This window comes from Phaethon aethereus (genome assembly GCF_964289735.1).
Source record: "Phaethon aethereus genome assembly, chromosome: 4".
NCBI classification, from domain to species: Eukaryota; Metazoa; Chordata; class Aves; order Phaethontiformes; family Phaethontidae; genus Phaethon; species Phaethon aethereus.
This window is the reverse complement of record NC_138578.1, coordinates 17,336,042-17,359,120: the sequence shown is the minus strand read 5'-3', so window position 1 is coordinate 17,359,120 and position 23,079 is coordinate 17,336,042.

Genomic DNA, 23,079 nt, shown 5'->3' with positions numbered 1-23,079 from the left:
CATTGCCATATTCAAGTCCCTTTGCAGCAAGGCAGTTTACTGACCCAGTGCCCTCCATGCCCACCTCCAACCACTTGCCCCTGTCCCTGGGGATGCCTGCTCCCTCCAGCAGGAACAGGGCTTTCACACTCACCTCACTCCCACCATAATGTCACGCCATGGTTCGAAAATCAACAAGGCGGTACTCTGTCCTTCTGCTCGTTACTTCCAAGGTTTGTCACGTGGTACTGGAATGCATAAAATTATCTGATCCTTTCCTATGTTTGTGAGTAAGGGCGAAAAATGAAAGAATTTGAGAGATTTCTTCTCAAATTGCTGGTGCACACTTCACTGCCGTGTCGTCAGGCCATGCTTTGGACCAAGAAGAGAAGAGCTGAGTGAAGGTGAAAATGAAAATCAAATCTCCCAACAGAATTTTAGAGCAAAGTGTCTGATACTCAAAAAAAGACCAATTTTGAGCTTAGACTTGCAACCTGTGTTAAGCAAATTTACCACACTTGATGACACCAGTTCATATCAGCAGTCTTTTCTTCTCCAGCAACACACAAGCACAAGAAGTCACTAAGAAAAGGCAAGGATCAGTGAAATAATCTCCAATGGTATCTCCCACCCCATGGTAAAGCATAGGGCAAGGGCAGAGTAGTTAACATTTGGGGGACACAATGACATTTACTACTGTACAATTCCATTTTCTCTTCCTTATCTATTGATGAGGTGTCAATAATTTAGAAATTTCTGAAGCCAGATATGTGTTTCCAGTTGAATTTATGTAGGTTATTTGTTTCTCAAAAAGAGGCCAGAAGAAAAAAAAAAAATACATGTTTTCCCCAACCAAAAACAACCTCATTGAGGCATTTATTTTTACAAGTTAGAGCACTTTGACACAGAAAAATCAAGTGACTACCACCCATTCTGCTCATTGAATGAGGCCAACATCCTCTGTGAAGAAAAAGGGAAAATAACATGCAATCATGTGGTCATGGGCTGCATATCTGGGGCATTTTGCAACTCTAGAATATTTTATTTTTGAAGACTTACCTGTCCCTTAAGATAGTTTTTGCATGCCGTGTTTAGAACTCTGCTTTGTCCATCTTCTTCCTTTCTCACATCTTTTGCCTCTCTTAGATGTTGCTTTACACTTGCCACGGGATTGAAATCTTTTAGGGCAGGAGGTGTATCTATCTGAAAGTCTGGATGACAACCAGCATATAAACAGTATCACAGCAGGTAAAATAAAAACAACCTGAGTTGTCATTTTAAGCCATAAAAGGGCATTATATTAGGAGAGAGGAGACATAGGAAGGTACACTCTTAAGGAAAATGTTGTTATGGTGTTCAAGGTCTTAATATTAATGAAAAAGAAAAACATGCCCAAAAAGCTGATCATATGGCTGAGTACTTGCTATCTATTTTACAGATTTTTCTCTATTTGGCAAGAGAAAATTAAAAATGTAATTCCTTCCATTCCACTTGGTATTGCTGGTGTAATTTGTCCTAAAGAAGTCAGCAAGATGACAGAAACAAATTCTCAAAACCAAGGAAAAATCAGACTGAAATTTTCTGGTGTATATAAGTGGTAATACTACGCAGCATCTCCAATCCATTTTATTTGGGAAGACTATATTAAGCATATGCCAAGTATAGAATACACCGTGAATGTGTCTAGTTACAGTCAAGGTGAGCTTTGCACTGAGCCTTCGTGAAAGTTTTAACCCAAACAATGATAATCAACAGAGATAGTGACAAATGGAAAGGAAGTGGGGAAGAATAGTGACATTTGGTGCTGAACCATATGTGCGTGGTTTGAAAGACATGACTGAATTGTTTTTGGTGCTCTATTATTCTGACATTTAGAATGAGGCAAGTTTCCATTTCCATTAATGTACTGCCAACTCAAAGGGGAACTGTCGCAAATTTGAGACTAAAGAAAGCTGTTCCTCAAACTTCTCTTGAGCATAATCAATGTCCTCGCTAAGCAACAGAGTAGTGTTCACAATATAGAATCTAATTTATTATTATGCTTTCTGCTTGCTGAATACAAGAACAGGTTTTATACCTTATGATGATATGGCTTAAACTGCTTTGACAAAAGACTGTGAATTTATATATGGATGGAGAGCAACCAATGCAAAGGAACTCTGTGGATCAAGATTTTCTAATTGTGAACCCGGCAAATATAGCCACCAAGAAAGTGATCCAGCCTTAGGTGAAGGATGTTCAGGTGAAGAGCCCGAAAGCCTGAAGTCTTTTCAAATTGTAGCTAAAACCAAAAACTCTTTGGAGACAATGATAGTCAGCTTCCTTTATTCTTTTTTTAAGTCACTGCCTATCTTTACCGAAAGATTAAAAGTAAAGAGGTAGAGGGAGAAGAGAGCGAGAGGCGAGAGGCTGAAGGTAGCCCAAGGTGATTCAGCATCTGTCAAGGAGGCTCTGGACTCACAGATTTATCCCTCTTTGCAACAGCTCATGGATGCTGAAATCTCCAGGTAAAAGCAGCTGTTTAGCTGCTTTTCGAACAACTTGAATTCAAAAGACTCTCCTGACCTTGTGCAATGATAGACGAGCACGATGCTAGGGACATCATTCAGAGATCAAAACTAAAGGGACGATTTTTCTCAAAATCATCGATGCAAGTTATCTTTACTAGTTAATGTTCCCCCCTTGTAACTACTTAATCTCTGAAGCTTTGGTGGTAGTGGCTCAGTTTCATTCAGTTCTGTGGGAGGCAGTGACTTTTCTTCAGTAATGGAAAAAATCAGGCTGTGTATCAGCTCATTGCCATACTCACTGCATGTAAAGTTATTCTTATTTGTTTGGTTGGTGTTTGGGTTTTTTTTTTGTTTAATCTGGCAGCAGTTTAAGAAAGTCTCCAGGTGATGAACATCAGTTTTTGCCTAATTCCCTTTCCATAGCAGACACGGAGCTCAGTGTTTGCTATTTCGCCTAGGAACAGCGGAAGAGCAAATCCACCGAGCTCTGTGCCCTGTTATCCCACTGAAGAGTGCTGAATCACTACCCTGGGCTGATCCCACTTCCCAGCTCCTCTCACTGCTCATTGCTGGAACACTCCCCAGGCCCTCAAAAATTAATTTCCTTGTGTGATTCACAAATTCGCTTATGACCATGGAGGCCCTTAGTGCCGTTACGTGCATTTTTTCTTTTTCATTTGGACCAACGTTTCATTCTTTATCAACTTGAATTTTGCAGCCCTTGTTGTGGTACTTTTTCATGCTGCTAGCATAGAAAAGATAAGGAAATGTATAAGAGTGAACACATTATGTATATACCTTGACTTTATATAAATTACTTTATTGCTAGAAAAGATGCCAGGACTGGCGGTCATGGTATCTGAAGACCTTCATTCACCCACAGAGCATGCGATGTAAAGATTAAATGCTCTGTAATAATGAAGTGCAAGCACCTCTCCACTTTTAGTCTCAATACTCAACCTTTGGTGAAGAAATAGATCGCACCATGAATAAGAGCTAAGAATAACCAGAAGAAATGCCAAGGGAGAGAGGCACGGTTTGAGTACAAATCACAGAATTTACCTTACAGAGAATACAAGCACAATCTCTGGAAGTGCTGGGGATTTATGAACTGAACATTGAATTCGTCTCTCTTTAAGCATTGGGTAAAATACAAATAATGACTAAAACAATCTCACATGAGATGGGGACATAAACAAAACCTAGAAAGCAGAAAAAAAAATGAACAAAGATGGACAATCTACCAGTCTGTCTGTCATGATTGCTAATAAAAATAATACCTCAAAAAATGATACCTTCTGAGGAAATAGGCTGAAACTCCCATGCCATTTGATGTAAGAAGTCGAGAAATGACCCACTGGAGCAGTTTCTCATAGTTATCATTCTGCTCTGCATTTCACTTGCTGCCATTTGGTCCACAGAAACCACCCACTGAACATTTGCCTTTGAAGTGCACCACCGCTCATGTAGCATGAGTGACTTCTTGGGTCTCTCTCTCTTCACCACAGACAGTTTCTGAAATCTCCAAGTTGTGAGTTACTTCTTTTATTTTTTGTAGAATCGCTGCAACATCTTGTATTCAAACCAGCAGCCTCGGAGGGAAAGGACTGCTGGCTTGGGTCACCCAAACAAGACCAGACCAAGAGTGAATACAATGGTGATGGACAAATGCTCAGAGTATGGCTAACCTGCATTCAATCCATTTCACACTCAGATGAGATACTTTGTACATTGCAGACACCCACTACCTCAGATTTTCTTTAGGTAGGCTTTTTTTTTTTTCATATATTTGATTCACAATGTACAAAAAGTGGAGAATTATGCAGGATTACAATTTATTGCAGTTCACAGTACCATCTTTGACTGTCTGGAAAGTTTTCTCAGTCACCTAAGACCAGTCATTGCTTTGTATGAAGGTCACTGTATTTTATATTCAGTGTTTCTATTATTAGTCTCCTAGTCAAACATTTTTCTTGCATCTGGCTGGCAGTTATCATTGTATTATTTGATAAATCACTCATAAATCCTTTGCACTATGTTTGTGGTCCCTGTCTAGCAAGAAAACATTTGTTGCTGAATTCAGACCTATAAAGATGAGAAATTCCACATGAAAAAAATTACATGCATGTGTTATTGCTATTCTTATGAACATAGCTGCCAAATATTTCTTTACTGGATTCTAGTGGACATCGTTTTTTATTTTTTAAGACAAAATCATTTCTGCCCATGCCTACTATCTGGGTTATCATTTGAGATAGCTTGCGGACCATGCTAACTTCAATATAGTTTGGATGAATTCATGGCACTGAATATTCATACGGCGTATGATACAGACACTGAACCCAATTTAGTAAATGAATACTTGTAATTTCACCAAAGCCCCTCTGAGAGATTATTATGCAGATTTATGAAGGAATATTGCTGAAGCAATTCTTGGCTGTGTTTTCAGTCACTAAGGACTTGAAGTATGTAAACCTAAAATAATTTCAGACTTATTTACTGTCACTGCTTTCATCTTCTGAACTTTTCTGACATTACTTCTCTCACTGGTTTGTATCCAACATCCCCTCCCTTGTCCTTGCCCTTGAGCAAAGAGCCAGCATCACAACACCTACAAGTGTTGCCAAGCTACTCCCAACAATATCCTTGCTGCCATAATGTCAGCAATCTGTTCTAATCCTGCTACTGCAAAATTGCATTACAGGCAGGGGGATGTATGGACTTGGGCATGTGGGTAGCGTCACTCACCTGGAAATACAGATACCTACACCCAAACAGATCGTGAGCAGACTCTCACACTTCTTCTGTATGATGAAGGTTACCTCATTATTTTGGGACCATCAATCTCATAAAAGAAGGAAAAATCAGCCTGAGGAACGATGGAGATATTTGACCCTATAGTATATTACAGACCTTTAAAACTCAGCAAGTATGCTGTAAATTGTTCTCTGCATTACTGATTTTGCAGGCAGTATCTTTTTTAAATTGTCACAGACCCACGTGTTTTTGCAGCAGCCTCCCATACCCACTGTATCACCTTCAACTTCATCCCTCTGGGTGTCAGAAAGAAAACTCATTGCTACTTGCTAAATGCCTCTTAAAATAACATTCTAATCTCTGACACTGCTACCAAAAATAATAATTATAAAAGTAGATCAGTATCCCTCACGCTAAGCAATGTTACCTCTCCTGCCCCATTCATTAAGGGAATTAGTCACCACTGGACTATCTCAGTTTGCTAATGGGCACAGAGCCAGATCCTGAATCCTTATTCATATTGCGTCAGCAGTAGAAGTCGTACCTCACATGAGATGAACTTCACATGGATAAAGTCTTTGGGATGTGGCCCACAGGCTTCAGAAGGCAACAGTGATAGTTAAATTTTAGCATACTGTGAATACCACGGTTCTTCTCGGTTACATTTCTCGGTATACAATACAGTAACATATGCTACATGGAAGTGAATCGTAAAGGCCAACTTCTGCTCTTGGATTCAGATCTCCTTGACTTCAGTGAGACTGCAGAGCAAGGGAGCCTGGTGACACCTGGAAGCAGCGAGTAACCATGGCAAAGTCTCTGTGGGGGAGCCAAGGGAAAGATCAGCAGACAATTCCTGGAGGTTTCTTGTGCTTCATGTACACTGTCACACTGTGGCTTCTTTTAGCCATGTTTTGTGTGGTGAACATGCACATGTACATCTTGAACTCCTTTTACAAATTAGTATGCGATAGAATAAGGCAAGTGAAGACTACAGGCCAAAAAGCCAGAAAATCTGCATGTCAGAGAGACATGGCAATAAAAGAAAAGAGCTGGAGATAGACAATGATGGAAAAGAGCAAGAGAGCTGGTGCAAAGCACCCATTTTCTTTCTTTTTTTTTTTTTTGTAAACAATAGTGGTTTTAAAAAAAATTTTTTTTTAATAAATTAGTTTATTTCATAAAGTTTTTCTGTTTCATCCTTCTCCATTTTTTTCATTGTATTTCTTATTTTTTCCTGGATTCTTTTTCTGTCTTCATTCCCTGATCTTCTGTCTTTTTCTCCTCATAACTCTGTGCTTGATTGACTGTTGTTAGATATGGGAAGAAGGAACTATCTTTGAAAATGTCAAAGAGTAACTCCGAAAAAACACATATTTGCACACTTTACAGGAAACATGTTCAACTCTACACAGATAGAATCCAAGATACTGCGGTACAGAAAAGTAATTAAAGAAATCTCCTCCTTTCTACTCTGCAATCACTAAACTATCACTAGCACAAGTAAAGCACGAGATCACTGAAACTTAAGGATAGGTCCAACCACTTGGCACTGTGTCAGTGAAAATAATGAAAGCCAACTTGCAATTTTTGGAGAGTGAGTCATGGCTGTAATTGACTCGACTAGACCAATAAATTGCACATGGCTTAAGGAAGCTTTTCTCATCATCAGGAAATTCCTCTTCACTCGCTGCACCCCTTCAATAGGACCAATAAGTATTGCAAGGGTTGGAAGGTTTGAGAGGAGCTTTCCTCAGGTGCTGCTGGGCATTCATCATCTTTTAAACAGAATCAGTCAAAACCCCATGAACTGTAAATAAGCGGCACTATGTTTAACATCTCAGTGCCCGGAAGTGACGATGTTGCTCCACAAAACATCACCCCAATTTTCTCTCGGGAACCCTTTCCAACACCCGTCTCAGATAAAAATACAAGGCTTGCAACATCCAAAGGTAGAACTGACTGAGCCTGCCTCATAATCAGCTCAGCTTGAGGATTTATGGTTTATTTATGGATATTTATGGTTATTTATGGGTGCTAATAAGGAGTTTGAGGTGGTTCTCTCAGCTAGTCCGCTGCCAGGACTTCATCTGCCAGCTGTAGGGGCCAGACACCATTTTGCAGCATTTGGAAAGCTGGGCACAGTGGGCAGAGATTGGGAAGACAGAGGTTATTCAAAAGCATGTGAAGAATTTTGGTAGAGGACAAGGTTATATGTTATTTACAGTAAAGCTCATGCTTTAGGCATGCCATCCTCCTAACCCCTGGTACAACTTGCTTTCCTGCCGCGCCTCCAACGGACCGTGGATATTTTTGTCAGTTTCTTCTCCTCCTCTAGAAATGTACAGAAGAAAGTATTAAGCTTATACACTGGCTGAAATTTTGGGGAGATAGTAATTCTTACAGGACATTATTCCAGGAGGGCCAACAGCGTCCTGGCCTGTATCAGGAATAGTGTGGCCAGCAGGAGTAGGGAAGTGATTGTGCCCCTGTACTCGGCACTGGTGAGGCCGCACCTTGAATACTGTGTTCAGGTTTGGGCCCCTCACTACAGGAAGGATGCTGAGGTGCTGGAGCGTGTCCAGAGAAGGGCAACGAAGCTGGTGAGGGGTCTGGAGCACATGTCTTATGAGGAGCGGCTGAGGGAACTGGGGTTGTTTAGTCTGGAGAAGAGGAGGCTGAGGGGAGACCTTATCGCTCTCTACAACTACCTGAAAGGGGGTTGTGGCGATGAGGGTGTTGGTCTCTTCTCCCAAGTAACTAGTGATAGGACGAGAGGAAATGGCCTCAAGTTGCGCCAGGGGAGGTTTAGATTGGATATTAGGAAAAATTTCTTCACTGAGAGGGTGGTCAGGCATTGGAACAGGCTGCCCAGGGAGGTGGTGGAGTCGCCATCCCTGGAAGTGTTCAAAAAACGTGTGGATGTGGCGCTTCAGGACATGGTTTAGGGGACATGGTGGTTCTGGATTAATGGTTGGACTTGATGATCTTAAAGGTCCTTTCCAACCTAGTGATTCTGTGATTCTGTGATTCTGTGATTATTCTTGGCTCCCATCACCAGGTTATGCTGGAGTTGCGACAGTCCACGCGGCTGTAAGCCAGTGCTCGGTTCCATCCATCATCTTCCAGCAAGTCAAATGGCTTCACTGTATGTGGTTTCTGACCTGGGCCAGCGCTGAATTAGATGAGAGGCCTAACGGCGGCTGTACGTAGCCATCCAGCTGTGCCAGCCATGCTTCCCAGCCAACCTGCTCAGAATACAAGGCATAGTCAAAGTTTTGCTGACTCCTAGGAAGACTGGTACCCTCCAGCTCTGGAGATGCTTCTTGCTTCAGCAAAGAATAAAGGAAAATTGTTGGTAATATTCTGAGAGTGCAAGGTATATTTTTTGCTTGAATATGTACACAATAGGAGGCAGTGAAGAAGGAAATTCCAGATACAGTACATTTACAGTAAGTACAAAATAGTTCTGCCCCCCGTAGTTAATCCAGCCCACTATAGTAAACCCCTTCAAGCTGTAACGCACAGGAAGCGTAGAAATTAGAGAAAAAGAAAACGCAAGAACATCCAAAGTCTACTTTTCTTCCGACATTCATTTCTATACAGTGATCATTTTATGATCTCCTTAATTTCAGGGTTCATTTATCCACCAAAGCAGACCAAATCTTTTGCTCTTTGGTTAAGGCCAATCTTTTTACTTTGTACATAAAGCTCTACTGTATTGTCTGACATTAAGCTTTTCACTAGATAACGTATACCCAAAACATGTATTATTTCAGGTAGTTGTAGTAATAAGAAAGATCAAAGAACATCAGCTGTACTTTTAGTTTGAAGAGGGTGCTTCTGTATTGAAGACAGGAGCTTGAATATAACAAAGCAGTTTTGTGTCTAACAAGTATCTTCTTTAAAAAAAAAAAATACTCTGAGATTTAAAAACCAAGTCTGAGGCATCATACATAAGCAAAATCTGTTACTATGGATTTCTTGGCAATGTTTGTAATATAAGCATAGTTTTCCTTTTGTCCAAATGACAAAAAAAAATTGTATCCCAGTACACTTCTAGATACAAAAGGAGCAGTCAGAGTCTCATCTGGGTCGTATAATGCCCACTGAGATCTGCTTTAAGTTCTAACTGAGGTTTTTAGAAACCTTTTCCTTCTGTTTGTACAAATTGTTTCTCACACAAATAGCACGCTTTCTAGTGGAAACTTGCAAGGCTCTAGAGCTCGCATGCTTAACACTTGCTCCTCTCCATTAAAACTTTAGAGTGTAGAAAGAAATCAGTTACTCAAGAATTTATGAAAAGTGGAAAAAGTGATGTGAGTACAGCTGCAGGAAATCCATTTTACAACCTGAATAGCTGCTCAAGACTTTTTAATAATAACCACCTAGTTTTAATGGGGACATTTTCATGTTGCTCATTCTATATTCCTGAATAACCATCTGATACTTTGTTAGAAGTACTTGCAGTATCATTTAAATGAAGCAAAACCGTTCATTTTCCTTCTTTTCCACCTCAACAAGATTTGCCTTTTTTGACTCTGAAAAGCCCATACGCTTCTGTTAGTCAATCCTCTCAAAACACTCTGTGAATACGTTCGGTACATCCCAAATACACCTTTACTGCCCTACTAACGCCATCCATCATCGTTTGTTCTCCCGTATCAATCTTCTCCTGTCTCTGCTCGCACTTGGTACCAGAAGGAGCTTCGAGAAGGTGACCCGCATGACTCCTATCTTAACTTATCTGCTGTGGTCCCACAAGTGATTCATGATCATATCAAATCTATCTCCCTGGTGCTGTTTTGTCCTTAAGGCTTCGGCAGTTGCAGAGACTGACTAGAGACTCCGATCAACCATCTGGTGTCTGCCAACTGTAGTGTCTCGTCAGGTTACACTGAATGCAGAGAAATGTGTTTTGTATTTGGATCCTTAATGAGTTCATCTCTTCCCATGGGCCAGGCAGAATATTAAGCGGTTGCAACTCTAAAAGGCTGGGGTGGCAGTGAAAGAACACCTTACATTTAAAAAGAATATTTAAAGTCAGCTTTAAAGCTTGACTGAATGGAAGTTTTTGGACTTGATGATCTTAAAGGTCTTTTCCAACCTTAATGATTCTGTGAGTCTGTGAAGTGCTAGTATAACGTACGCAGCAGCTCTGTGCTGGCAAAGGATGGATTTAATAAGTGATGGGACTTTTTCCATCAGTTCTTTCTACAATTTTATGAGCTGTTTTTAATTGTAATTTGCTTAATTATATGTGATCAGAATGTTGTAAGGGTTTGGTTTTTTTTATTCTTTAAACTCTGCTTATCCTCTAAATAATAAAAAGGAAATACTAAAAGTCTGAAAAACTCATTATAAGCCTTTTGCCAAATATTTTTCAGAGCGGGCTGCATCAATCTGTGCCTTGCATAGACTGTTTTACTCCTTGTATTTTGAGATGAGCATTCCCTCCCTACATTTCTCCTTTTTCTTTTCTCCCCTCCCAAGGGTACCGCACAACTGGAAATACAAACGCTTTTGCCAGGCCCGGTCTTACCGCATTACTTCCACGTGAAAAGTCCTATTAGTTATAAGCCCTTAATAATAAGCCTCTTACTCAGCTGGTTTCCTTCTACCATGACAAGTTTTATCATGTGCTTGCACAATCACAGCAGCCAAGTGCCTGAAGTGGCCATTTGAGGAATTATTTTTCAAAGATGGCAACACTATCTGCCTCAGTACTATGTGCTTGTAGGCAGCGGGCACTAAGGGCATATCCTCCACGGTGCTTTGGTGCCTCAGTGTCCCGTTCTTGAACACCAGAAGCAGTCATTGCATCCTTGAACTGCAATTTTTGTAATATCACTTGCTCCTGAGTTATGTGCATCAACTGTTCACGGGCTGTTTTGGTGGGTAATATCACCCACGGGCTTGAAACTGGCCAGGAAACTGCCGTGGGATTTTCATCATTTTCACTGATTGCAATGTGAGCCGTAAACTTGCGTTATATTCACTGTTTTCTTCCTACAGACTGAAAAAGCAGACGCAGGGCATCTGCCCTGCGGGACGCAGCGAGTTACCCATGGAGCCCTTTGATTTAAGCTGGAGGGGAAGCCAGGCTGGCCACAGCAGTGCTGGTCGGCCCGTGCAGGACGATGACGGCGTCTGTAGGGCTGCACCTTCTCCCGTGCCCCCAGCCACCCCTTCCCCAGCACCACGGGGCGACGGGGGAGCGGCTGGCTCGGGAGGGATTTCCCAGGGCTTGGACTGGGCCCCATCCTTCAACCCAGCCCGACCCTGACGTGCAGAATTAGGCTGTTAAGGTGGCAGGATCCGATAAGCAGCCAAGGTTCAAACGCCTGCTCGAAGCGGTACGGAGCGAGGCTTCGAGCCTGCAGCGCCCAAGCCCTGGGGGAGCACCTCGTTTCCTTGCCTGCTCTCCATTCTGCCTCCCCCTCTACCCCCAGCTGAGATCTGAGAGTTCGTCCAAGACCTGACAAGCCTTGCCCATCAGAGTGCTGCTGAAAGTGTGAGCCTTCTGGCCTGAGACTTGGTCTGAAAAATGTCCTTTCCCGCAGAAGCTGGATTTTTATACAATGACCTGGCCAGTCCTACTCAAGTTTAAGACCACAGTTAAAGCTCAGGTTCCTGATTACATCTGTCCTTCAACATTTATTAATCAGGTTTGCCTTTTACATCAGGGTAAATAAGCAATACCTCTGCCTGTCAGAGGAAAAGTAGTCCAGTGGAGGCACAAATGGAATAAGAATAAACAATTTCTCGTAAAATGTGGAGGGAAAACACAAAGAAGTTTGCTGCTGCATTTAATACCGTATAAATTCTCCTTTAGGACACACAGATACAGACAGAGGCTGAAGTTTTGGGTTGAATCTTATTTTGCTTACTCAGTTTGTCTGTTTCTTTTAAGGAAAAATGTCTGCAGTGAAGTCTATCTAGAAAACAAAAGTGAACTATGCTTTTTAACCAAGCACAGAAAACCATAAGAAATCAAGCTCTTAACTTCCGAGAGCGAGCTCCTCAACGCCAGCACGTTGAGATCAGCTTACCGGACCTCTTCATTTGCGAGATTTTAACCAGGGCTGTCCATGCGTCACACACTTCCAGAGCACAACTTTGACCAAAAGTAAAACCCCAAACCAACTACAACAGCAGCAATAATAAATCCTAGGGAGGCAGTTCAGACTATATTTACTATATACCATCTGCACCGAGCCCTGAGAGACATTATGTTCCACGTTCCCTGTCTGTGCTACGGAGAGCTTTTCTGATGTGTAAACCATCATTTATCTTGTCTTTGATTCCCTTCATGTGACCTTTTTCAGAGTATGGCAGTATAACATCCTCGCTATGGCAGGCTCCGAGACCATTTGAGGACAGGCCTCATAAAGCCTGCCTTTAACATTAATCGATCACTTTATTACGGAAGTAAATCAAAGCAGTTAAACTCAGGTCTTCTGGGAGTTGAAGGTCAAACAGGGAAAAACAAACTTTATTCTGGGAAGAACACAGAAAAATTGTTTCAGCCCCATCCCTTAGTTCTTTGCCTTAGAGGCACGGCAAAAGCACGTACCGCACACACCATTTAGGGAAGCGTGAAAGCAAATATACATTAATACATGCAAAGTGTTTGTCTGCGTCTCATCGCCTCTTTGTCTCTTTATTCCAAGCAGTTTTGTAAAGCCCTTCTGTCAAGTCCTGGAAAGCAGAGGCTGGAGAGAGGGGGTGATCGAGGAGAGAATACGGACCCACTCGCCTTCCCGGCAGCTGGGCTGGGGAGGCAGAGGAAAGGAGGAGTAAGTGGTGCAGAGGAAGGTTCTGGCAGATACTGTCTTTATTCATTGTTGCCCCACACCGTACCTTCGCTGATACATTTTGAGGAGTACAGAAGGATCTCCACATCTGTGTGCACAGAGCCTGCAGGAGCACGGGTACAGCTGTAGGTGCAGGTGAACATATAAAATGTTTTCAGAGAGGAAATTCAGCTTAAAGAAGATTTACAAATAAGAAAATCTGCACCTTCGGTCTTCCTGAGCTCTGCAAGGCTGGATAAACCAACAGCCAACACTGCTTCTTCCTACCTTCTAGCTGGCCCAGAGAGATGTCCCCCTCCACCACAGCTGAGCTTCTCTGTGGTGCCCCAGACATGAGTGGCCTCGGTGCTTTATTACTGTAACCCGCTGTATCTCGAATTAAAGCCATAAAGGCTTGACAAAGCGCCGCAGGAGTGCGCGGGAGGGCTGTGTGAGAAGAAAAGCCCAGCAGAAAGCTGCTGCTTCCTGCGTGCCCAGCTCGAGGCGACGCTGACGTCTGGGACTCGCTCCCTCCCCGCCAGCCGCAGTGCCCGAGCGGCTGCCCTGCGTCCCCCAGCCCACAGGAACCACCACCTCCGCTTGGCCAGCGGGTGCGAGACCTCGCAAAGCCGTCCCTCCCTCGGTGGGCGACGGGGGAGAAGAGCAAGGGCGGCTGCACAGGCGAGGATGCCCCCGAGACCCAGCAGCGAGCCGTCTGCCGGCCAAGGGCACGCGAGCGGACTCGCAACATCGCCTTGGGCCAGTCTCTAACTCCTGTGCCTCGTTTTTCCCTTGCTGAAATGGGTGATATCAAATACCAATTTTTTCCCCGTTTTTCCCGTTTCAATTCGTATTGTTTGTTCCAAAGAAAAACGTCCTCCGCACTGACGTTGCTTTTAGCCTTGCATTCTTCAAGCCCTGTGGTCTGAGGTTGAAGTGTTTCCTTGAACTGTTTTGCACTTTGACTTACCTTGGATTTTTCAGGGCTTTACAAACACACAGGCACACCCAAATGACACAGGAGGGTGTGGGTCAGTAATCAGCTTTCTAGTCAGGGGAACCTGCCATTTTAATTTGTCTCTCTGTAAGACACAGCCATTTTTTAAACACAGAAATTTGCTGACACAGTAAGTAATATCAGTGCAAACACTGGTCAGCTATCAATTATTGTATTTAGCGCGCTGAAAAGTGTGCCGACCACTTTAAAGGACACATGTGAAGACATTGTCCCTGTCCTGAATTGTCCAAAATTTAAACGTCGACATGCGGTGACACCGGAGGGTAAAGCATGGCTGGGAGCAAGCAGGGTTAGGAGTGGCAAAGGTTACAAAACAAGATGATGACACTGATTACTTATGGAATGTTCTTATCTTGGCACCTCCATTAGAAACATAATAAATAAGCTTATTTTAATGGGATTAGAGCAACGGTTGACTTACAGACAAGGTAATCACTCAGGAAAAATGTGCACGTGAAGGAAGGGATTCCCAGCCCCGGGAAGAAAGACACAAGTGTTTTTAGGGGCGAAACGACAAATAGACTATTGTAAGCAAAGTTGTGAACGGAGTGGGAAACATGAATAAATTTATGATAGATCACAGAGACGGAAAAGCAGGCAAAGAAAAGTTATACAGAGTATATGTATCTATTGTATCTATTAATGGAAGGCTGCAGAAGGAAAAAGCATTGTCAGCTTGAAATATAATACATTTCATGGAGTTATGTTTTCCTACTTTTAAGTGATTTCATCTCTTTTTCTTTTATGCAGTGAATCATCTGAAAAGAACAGGGAAAGCTGACTGCACTATTAATTAGAAGAAAATTGAAATATGAAGTGCTATCAAGCACACAGCACTAAAAACCTAGAATAAGTATACACATTTCCACATCTCTGTCAATTACAGTAGTATTAAAAGTATTACCAGTAGATAAGAAAAAACAGAAAAAATGTGTTTTCAGTATCACAGTGACCCTTTTAAGGCCTGAAGTGCTGGGAAACAGAGTTGGCTCAAAGATGCTGCCAGTCAGTGCGAGAAAGGTCATTTTTCTGAAGGACCCTCTGAAATTCAGCCAGGTTGATTGAACAGCAGAGTGTGGGTCACCACGTTCAAGAACAAGACTACGTGAGTGGTCACAGCCTGGTAACTATTACTCTAACCACAGGCACAAAGGAAAACTGAGGCTGCCCTAGAAATTACGAGTTCTTAGTTATCGTTGTTTCTGATGGGAGGCATCCACAGAATCAGAGATGGGCTCCTAAACTGAGCACTGGAAATGCAGTATCCGTTTGAAATAAAGCATGGGTCCAGCTCCAAACATTACAGCTGACCCCTCTTTTGAGAGAAGCGCAATAGGACGCTTTGGCTCCAAATCCCCCCTCACTTCTAGCAGGAACATCAATCTGAATCTGAATGCTGTGGATTCCTAGTTTGGCTTGGACAAGCATCCAAATCCCAAACGATCTGAACCTCTGGGATACGCCCAATTAAGTTGGGAATATTTATAGCAGGACTTCCTGAAAAATCTTGGTGCTTTCTAATTCTTAGAACGTCAAGGAAACAGAGGACTGAATATTCTAATATTCCCATCCCTCTGACAACTGCAAATTCAAGCGGCCAAGTAAAAGACAACAGATATGGAAGATTTTGTCTGAACTGTCTCAAATCTCAGCAAAAGGTTCTGCTGGGTTTTGCTTTGAGTATTTGAGTGAAAACTTGACTTATTTTTTCATCCAGACAGACTCGTACAGTATGTTAACCGTCAGTCAGTGTTGGAGCACTTCCCTCTGTATTCACATGTGCATGTAAATAATTCCAGTAATTTCCCTGGACACAAATTCCAGCTAATGGCTTGTTTCTAACTATAATGTTTGTCTCTGTGCACACTCCCTCCCCAACGTGCCATTTCAGCGATATAAGATTTTTTTTTTTTTAAACTTCTTGTAAACTGACAATGAAGATACATTCCCAGGTTAAAAAAAGGAAATGCCCAAATTTTTTCCATCAGGATTCCCACCTGAAACAGTCTTCTCTACCTGAAAGGTATAAATATGCATCTATCTGGCTGAGCTAAAAGCTACTCAGCGTTCAGTGCGTGGTTTGTTCCTGATGTGGCTGTTCTACAAAGACAGACACAGATGAATTTTCTCTGACCACTCACGGCCCTGACTCCTCAGATTTCAGTGTCCCCCAGACTGCTAGAGGCCAGAGCCTGAACTTACTGGTAAATATTTTAAAAGATAATTTCCCCTGTATTTGCATTTAGGTGTTCAACTGAACTGGTGGCCACTACTCCTAAGAGTATTTGCAATCTTTATACAGCTGATGTGTGACAAAACATGCTCTTTTTGTGCTGCTCTTTTACACTTGCTAAAATGTTTCTGATTTGCTGGATGAAACTTATTGAGCAGAATTCACCCACTTTAGGGCGTAACTTCTTATAAATGCAGACAGATTTATTAAAATGCTAGCACTCTAGATGGGAAAACTAAGCTTAAATGTTGGCTTTGATATTGGCAGTCCAAAATGACAACACTTGCAAATGGACCCACTTCTACACCTATGTGCTGTAGCTGCACTGGAATAAAATATGGCCAGAAGGGCTATTTTCATGATATACTGCATTCATAATCAATTTTTATATAATCTGTTCCTCTACTTAAAAAATAGAACCTTTCACAAAATGTAAAACGCCATTGTTTAATGAAAAATATATAATAACTAGCTTGGCAAATGTTGTATGTGAAATTTCAACAGAAACCATAAATTATATTAAATGCCCAATAAAAATGTTCAATCAAAAGCTCATTTTAAGATACATTGTTAATGAACTGTATGAAATGATGCTTAATCAAAACCCGACACCTTGCAGGGGAGAGAAATTCCACAGGACCTCAAGAGCACTATTGTTCTGAACAAAAGATAACAATAGAACAGGGTAATTAATAGTCTGCACTCCTGTGGCATTCTCCAGGGAATTCCAATTTCTAAATGAGCTCCATTGTTTTTCAAGAAAGCAGAAATTATGCTGCATGATACCGTTAATGCCTTGAACTTGATCAAACATTAAGACATCATTTGTCAGGCAGGTTTTGTTTGCTCCGGAGTTTTGATCATTCCCCTGTTCAAAGTTACTGTGTGAAAAAGAGAAGCAACTGTTCCTGTAAAAGCTCATTTTGCAAAAGCAGTGCAGTGTCTTATCTTGTCTGTCTGTAATTTTGTAATTCTCAAATTACGTAAAACAAGTTAAAGAAAACATCTAGGAAGAGTTCTTCACCATAACAGTATTAGCGAGAGGTTCAGTGTGGGTATATCGATATGCACAACAGATTTTCTTATCTGGTTCCCTTTCGGTTGGCACCCTATAATGAGCATGTCATATTCATCATATATAAATTTCTTAATTTTTCTAGCCAAAGATAGAAAACCCTACTCTTTCTAGCACAGCAGAAAAAGAGGGTAAAGTACTACGAGGACAGCGTACTGAAATACTCAAATCATCCTAATTACTGCCAGCATTTACAGTTGTAAATAGTTTCAAATTCAGTTCTGTGTGTATTTTCCCACTCTTAAATCTTCCTTTCTTGGAGCAAACTTGGAAACATTCATTTTCTGGCAACGCAATTTTTCAACACAGTCATAAGCTGCTATTATTATTAATCACGATATTCATGTTAGTACAAAGATGGATTTACTGAAGAGCAGAGGAAGATGTAGCCCCCTCCCCTTCTTTTCATTACCGCCTCCCACCCTGAGCCCTGTTCCTGCTCACTCAGCCTGCGACGCTTAGGATGAGAAAAAACACAAACATACCACCACCACCACCACCGATGCCTGAGAAGTATTAATATGTCTTGAAAGTTATGTTTCCCAACAGGAAAGTCGAGTTTTTTTTACACTGGTCTTGTGCTCCCTTGAGACCACCGGCAGCTGACCAAGCTCCAGGGAGGAGCGGCGGTGCCGAGCCGCAGCGTGCCGGCGGCGCAGCGGCTGGTCCTCACGCGCGCTCGCGCCCAGCGGGCATCTTCCCCGTTCCCTTGGGGCCGCGGCACACCCCACACCGACAAGAGACTGACCGACGCGCCACAAGCTCACGCTCCTTCTTCTTTATCCCCGGCGGCGCGTCTGCACCCTTAAGCGCTTTCGAGAAGCTGTCCCGCTGTCGTGTAAGCGAGGCAACTCCTTTTGATGGCAAGTGAGAACGCCCCTGTGGAACATACCTTCTTCTGGGAACTTCCAGCTCTGCCAGTTGAAAACACATGCAAAAAAAAACCCGGATTTATACTAAAGACAGTTAGATGTGCAATGTTCCTACTATGAAAATCCCCTTTTAATGCCTTTTCTGCTGGAAGGGGGACAGCCGTGCCGAAATGAGCAAACCGGGCCGAGCAGGGAGGCTGCGGAGGGTATCGTACGGCTACGCAGGACAGCTTTCGGCGTGCCTGAGTACACGTGTCTCAGTGAGCGCATTGGGATGCGGATTTTGCTGGGAGAGGCATTCCTGTGCCAACGGTACACAACACGCAGCACACGGGTAACAGCCGTCTTATCTTTGTTGGTTGCGGCAACGGGAACGGTGCCTTGGGCCTCCTTTCTCAAGAGCCCAGCCCGGGTCAGAGGAGCTGCTTCTTCCATCCGTGGCAGAGGCAGCCTGGGTCCCGGCCCGAAACTCGGTCCCTGCAGGGAAAGGGCCCGGCTGGCTCCTCAGCTGCCATCATGTGCACATCAGCAGCTCTGCGCTGCCAGAAGGGTGGTTCCTGCCGGTGTTCGGGGTCTTTATTCCACAGTCAAGCGCGGGCAAATGAAGTAAAACCATGTGGAAATTCAGGAAATACAGATTAAGCCAGGGAATCACTGCATTCATCAATCTTTGTGTGTTTTCCGAAAAAAAAAAAACAAACCAACTTTTTTTCTTTACTTTTGCTCCTTATAAATGAATGTATGTACACAGAGGACTGTGAAGAGCTGAGATATGCAGCCAACATAAGATGCAAAAACAGCCCCGTGATGTGGCAAGGGAGAACACTAGACTTCTCATATCTCAAAGATGTTCTTTAACCGCAAGACCGCCTTTCTGCTCTATCCAGTTGTCAGTTCCAGCTCTTTCCCTCAAATTTCTACAGAGTAAATGTGGTCCCATTGCTATCTTTATACCTTAAATATCTAATATAATTGCTTTCCATGTTTTCTAGTCAATGCTCTTCCCAACTAACCATTTAAATGGATTTTCAAATTTGTTTTCTTTCTAGTAATGAACGCCACTAAAATTTTTCTTACTTTCAATTTCAGACACGATTCAGCTTCCTCTTCCATTTTTTAACCTTTACTTATGATTTCTTTTTCATACCTTGCAACATCTTATAAAATATAGAATAAAGAAATGTAATGAAACATTCAGAGGTTTCTTCTCCTTGTGGGTTTTAGGAGATGCAACATTGTGCTGAAGATCCAACCTGCATTTTATTACTTCCAAGAAGGTGCAAAGAATAACAATAAACACCTGCCTGCACTTGTAAGCTGACAAATAGAACATGCTCAAAGGTCCTCTCACCTCTAGTTTTGACTCACAACTGGATGCCTCTGAGGCAGGGATGTGGACATTATGATATGTTGTCATTCTTCTTTGCATATGGAAGTTCCCCAATCATTAATTTAAATATACAGTGCTCATACAGTCTTGACTGATAATTGAAGTGGACCAAAAGCTCTTGCATTCTCACTGGAATGATTCGCTGCTGCCAGCACAGCCCCAACTAGCCGTGCTCACTTTTGCTTTTTTTTTTTTTAAGGAAAAACATACTGTGTTTTAGTGTCTGTGGTTGTCTGGGCCTCTGCGATGATTTCACAGCATATTTTCCCACCTGTCTTGTTCCACTCCCTTTTTCCTGCCCATCAAGATCCTCACTACAACATTCTTTCTCTTAGTCATATGCATTTCTTCTAAGTTACATGAGCTACTTAGACCAACCAGGAAACTAAATGAGATACCATCAGAAAACTCTGGTTCTAAGCAGTTCTCTCCCTCTTCCTCGATTGCTTAGGATGGCTGCTGAGGATTAGCTGCTGCTTACAAGTATGCCGTGCAGACAAGAGAAAAAGTGACAGTGAGCACAAATGTACATGACGCTGGAAGTACAACCATGGCACCAGTCTCCACAGAAGAGATGGGTCTGCAAACGAAGGACCATGGGAATTAATTCTGGTAATACAGCACTTCCCTGGGAAAAGGAGAGTTTCTGGATGTTTGAAGAATGTCGCTCTAAGAGTCTCCTGGAATCAAAAGTGAAAAGGGGAAATGGTACTGGCTAGTCTTTGTTGAAGTATAGAAGGATAGCTAGATGTGTATATTAGCTGAAAAGAAAAAATACCTGGTAAAACGCTATTTATAGGCTTTTTAGTGATGGCACGCTATTAATTGGCTTAATATAGACCACGGCAGGGGGCTTGGAACGAGACGATCTCTAAGGTCGCTTCCAACCCAAACCATTCTTTGAATCTATGATTGTATATTCTTGTCATCCCAAAGGTAATCCTAGTGTTCAAAAGCACCGACAAAATACTTTGGGAGAGAATTAATGTTCCTAGGTAAGGTTTGTCCTTCTACTGATATGTATGAAATGTTGGTCACAGGGGACAAGTCCCTTGAAAGTTCATGAGTCAGTCATGAACTACATTCTGTTTGAAATAAATCAAGGTTCAAATGAAATGGGTTTAAACATGTCACTGTGAAATCACATAGAATAGAACACAATTCCACTGAAAATCCAAATCTAAACAGAAGACAACGCTCCACTGAGTGTTTCTGCAGACTTAAAAACAAAAAAAAATCTATGCCAAAAGCTAGCAGACAATGAAGCTGTAAACAAAGAGAAGAAGCAGTGGGAAGTATGTGAAACCACAAAACACAGACGAATGTCTAAAAAAAGACTGGCAAATTGGAAATGTGCAGATCTCAGAGAGTCACTGCAGCGGACTCAGGGTACAGAAGGAATGATGCAGGGGACGCACAATGCTGCATGAACAGAAATAATAGAAAATTCAGCTATAATAGCACAGTGTATTCACATAGGTTACCAGCATGGAGAAATGACACCGGGATAAACATTAGTTGATATTTAGTGCGTGTATTATTTTAATACCCATAAAGATATTTGAACAGGTAAAACTATTCAAGCTTACCACAGTCATTGCCTAAAAACTGGCCTCATTTTGCAGATTAGTCATGAATGTGCAAGATGTGTGTATGCATTAAAGCAGATAAAATATTTACAATTCTAAATTGCAGATACAATGTCCCACTATTGCTTGCTTTCAAACTGTGCCTGGATCTTAAATTGATTGTATAGATATTAAGACTGGGAACCATCTGACTTCCAATGCTACCAGCATTAAGCCAGAAGATGTAATGGGAGAGAGAGATTCATTTCATAAAGCCCAGTGGTTTCCTGGGGAATAGAAGATTAAAGTGAACTCTCCACTATGAGCACCATGAAATATCCCTCTTCCACTAAGACTGGCTTGCAAGACTCTCTGAGACTAAAAGACATACGAAAGCTCCATGCCAAAAATAGAAAAAAGCATGCATGAAAAAGCTGTAACTGCATCTAAGTCCGTGATCGAGAATATGACTAAATGACTATATCTGTATATACATTTGTATATGCAGCTTAGGCTATACTAAATATTTCAGATGAAGGATGTAAATACAGCTCTAGTTTATTGTTCTGTGTATTACATGTTCTTAAATCCTATTGCTTGTCTGCACTGAGTCTATAAATCTCCTTTGAGTGCTGTGCACTTTCCAGAGGAGAGCAGGTCTCAAAGACATTCAGTTGTGGCAAAGCCACCCCTTTCTTTCCACTCCCACACAATGGCTGGTGGTAGCACACCTTCCCCCATCAGATGAAAGCACTCTCAGCACCTTCATTTTTCCCCAAGAGCATGCATATATGCAGCCATCATTTTCCTTTATGATAGTTTAACCAGTCTGAGCTCTTTAAATCCCTTGGATTATTTACAAGGCCAAGCTGAGACATACTACACAGCACTTGTTGCCATCACTAAATGAAACTCCTGCAGCAGGATCCTACCCTTATTTAAGTGAAACCAGAAACCAAATACAAATACAAGCTCATTCTATGATAAAAGCACGGATAAATAGTAAACTCATTTACATCAGGGCTTGGGACTAATGGGTCCGAGAGGACAGTCAGTAATTGATACAAACAAACTTCTAATTCTCAGGAAAAAATGCTGTGCAACAAAGAGGTATGCCCAGGACATTTCAGCTGTTCTTCCATCAGCAAAGTTATGCCCGAGTTTTGACTAAAACCTCATTAAATTTGGTCCAGTCTCCAGAGAATAATATTATGACTACGGAAATACAGTGATGGAGAGAAACTCATGTTCAGAGATGGATATGCCAGCTGCTGGCACCTGAAACAGACTGTGGCTGAGCATAATAATACAGAGAAGTCAGTTGAGGCAGGTGATGAATGCAATATAACTAAGGGTTTCATCTAAGCCAGATCACCGGTTATGTCTTTTCTAGATATTTTCTTTGGGTTTTAATGAAAATAAATTCTGTGAACATTGTATTTCCAAACAGGGATGCTTCCTCAAATCTGTGCTAGTTCCAAACAAAACAGTGATGGATAACAATTTGATCTATATATCTGAAAGGCTGGTTAGTTCATTATCACTGGAAGATCGCGTAGTCATTCTTATTGCATGCAAAATCTGTGGGCAGTCCCAAAATGTACTCTTCTTACTTGTATACAAATGCATGAATAGCTTTGCCAGTCTGTATATATTACCTGAAAATACCAGCACTAAACTGTCTACTGAGAATTTGCTTTGGCCTAGGAATAGAAGAATAGTTTGCAATTTTAAATTACAAGCTTATTGTAATCCATATAATTCAGATTACCTTTTGTGAATCTTTATCTTCAGATTAGATAAGATTTGCCTCTCTCTGAATTTTTCTGCTTCAGTCGATAGAGAACTGAAAAGTCGCAGGAAATCTCTGTTACCATTCTG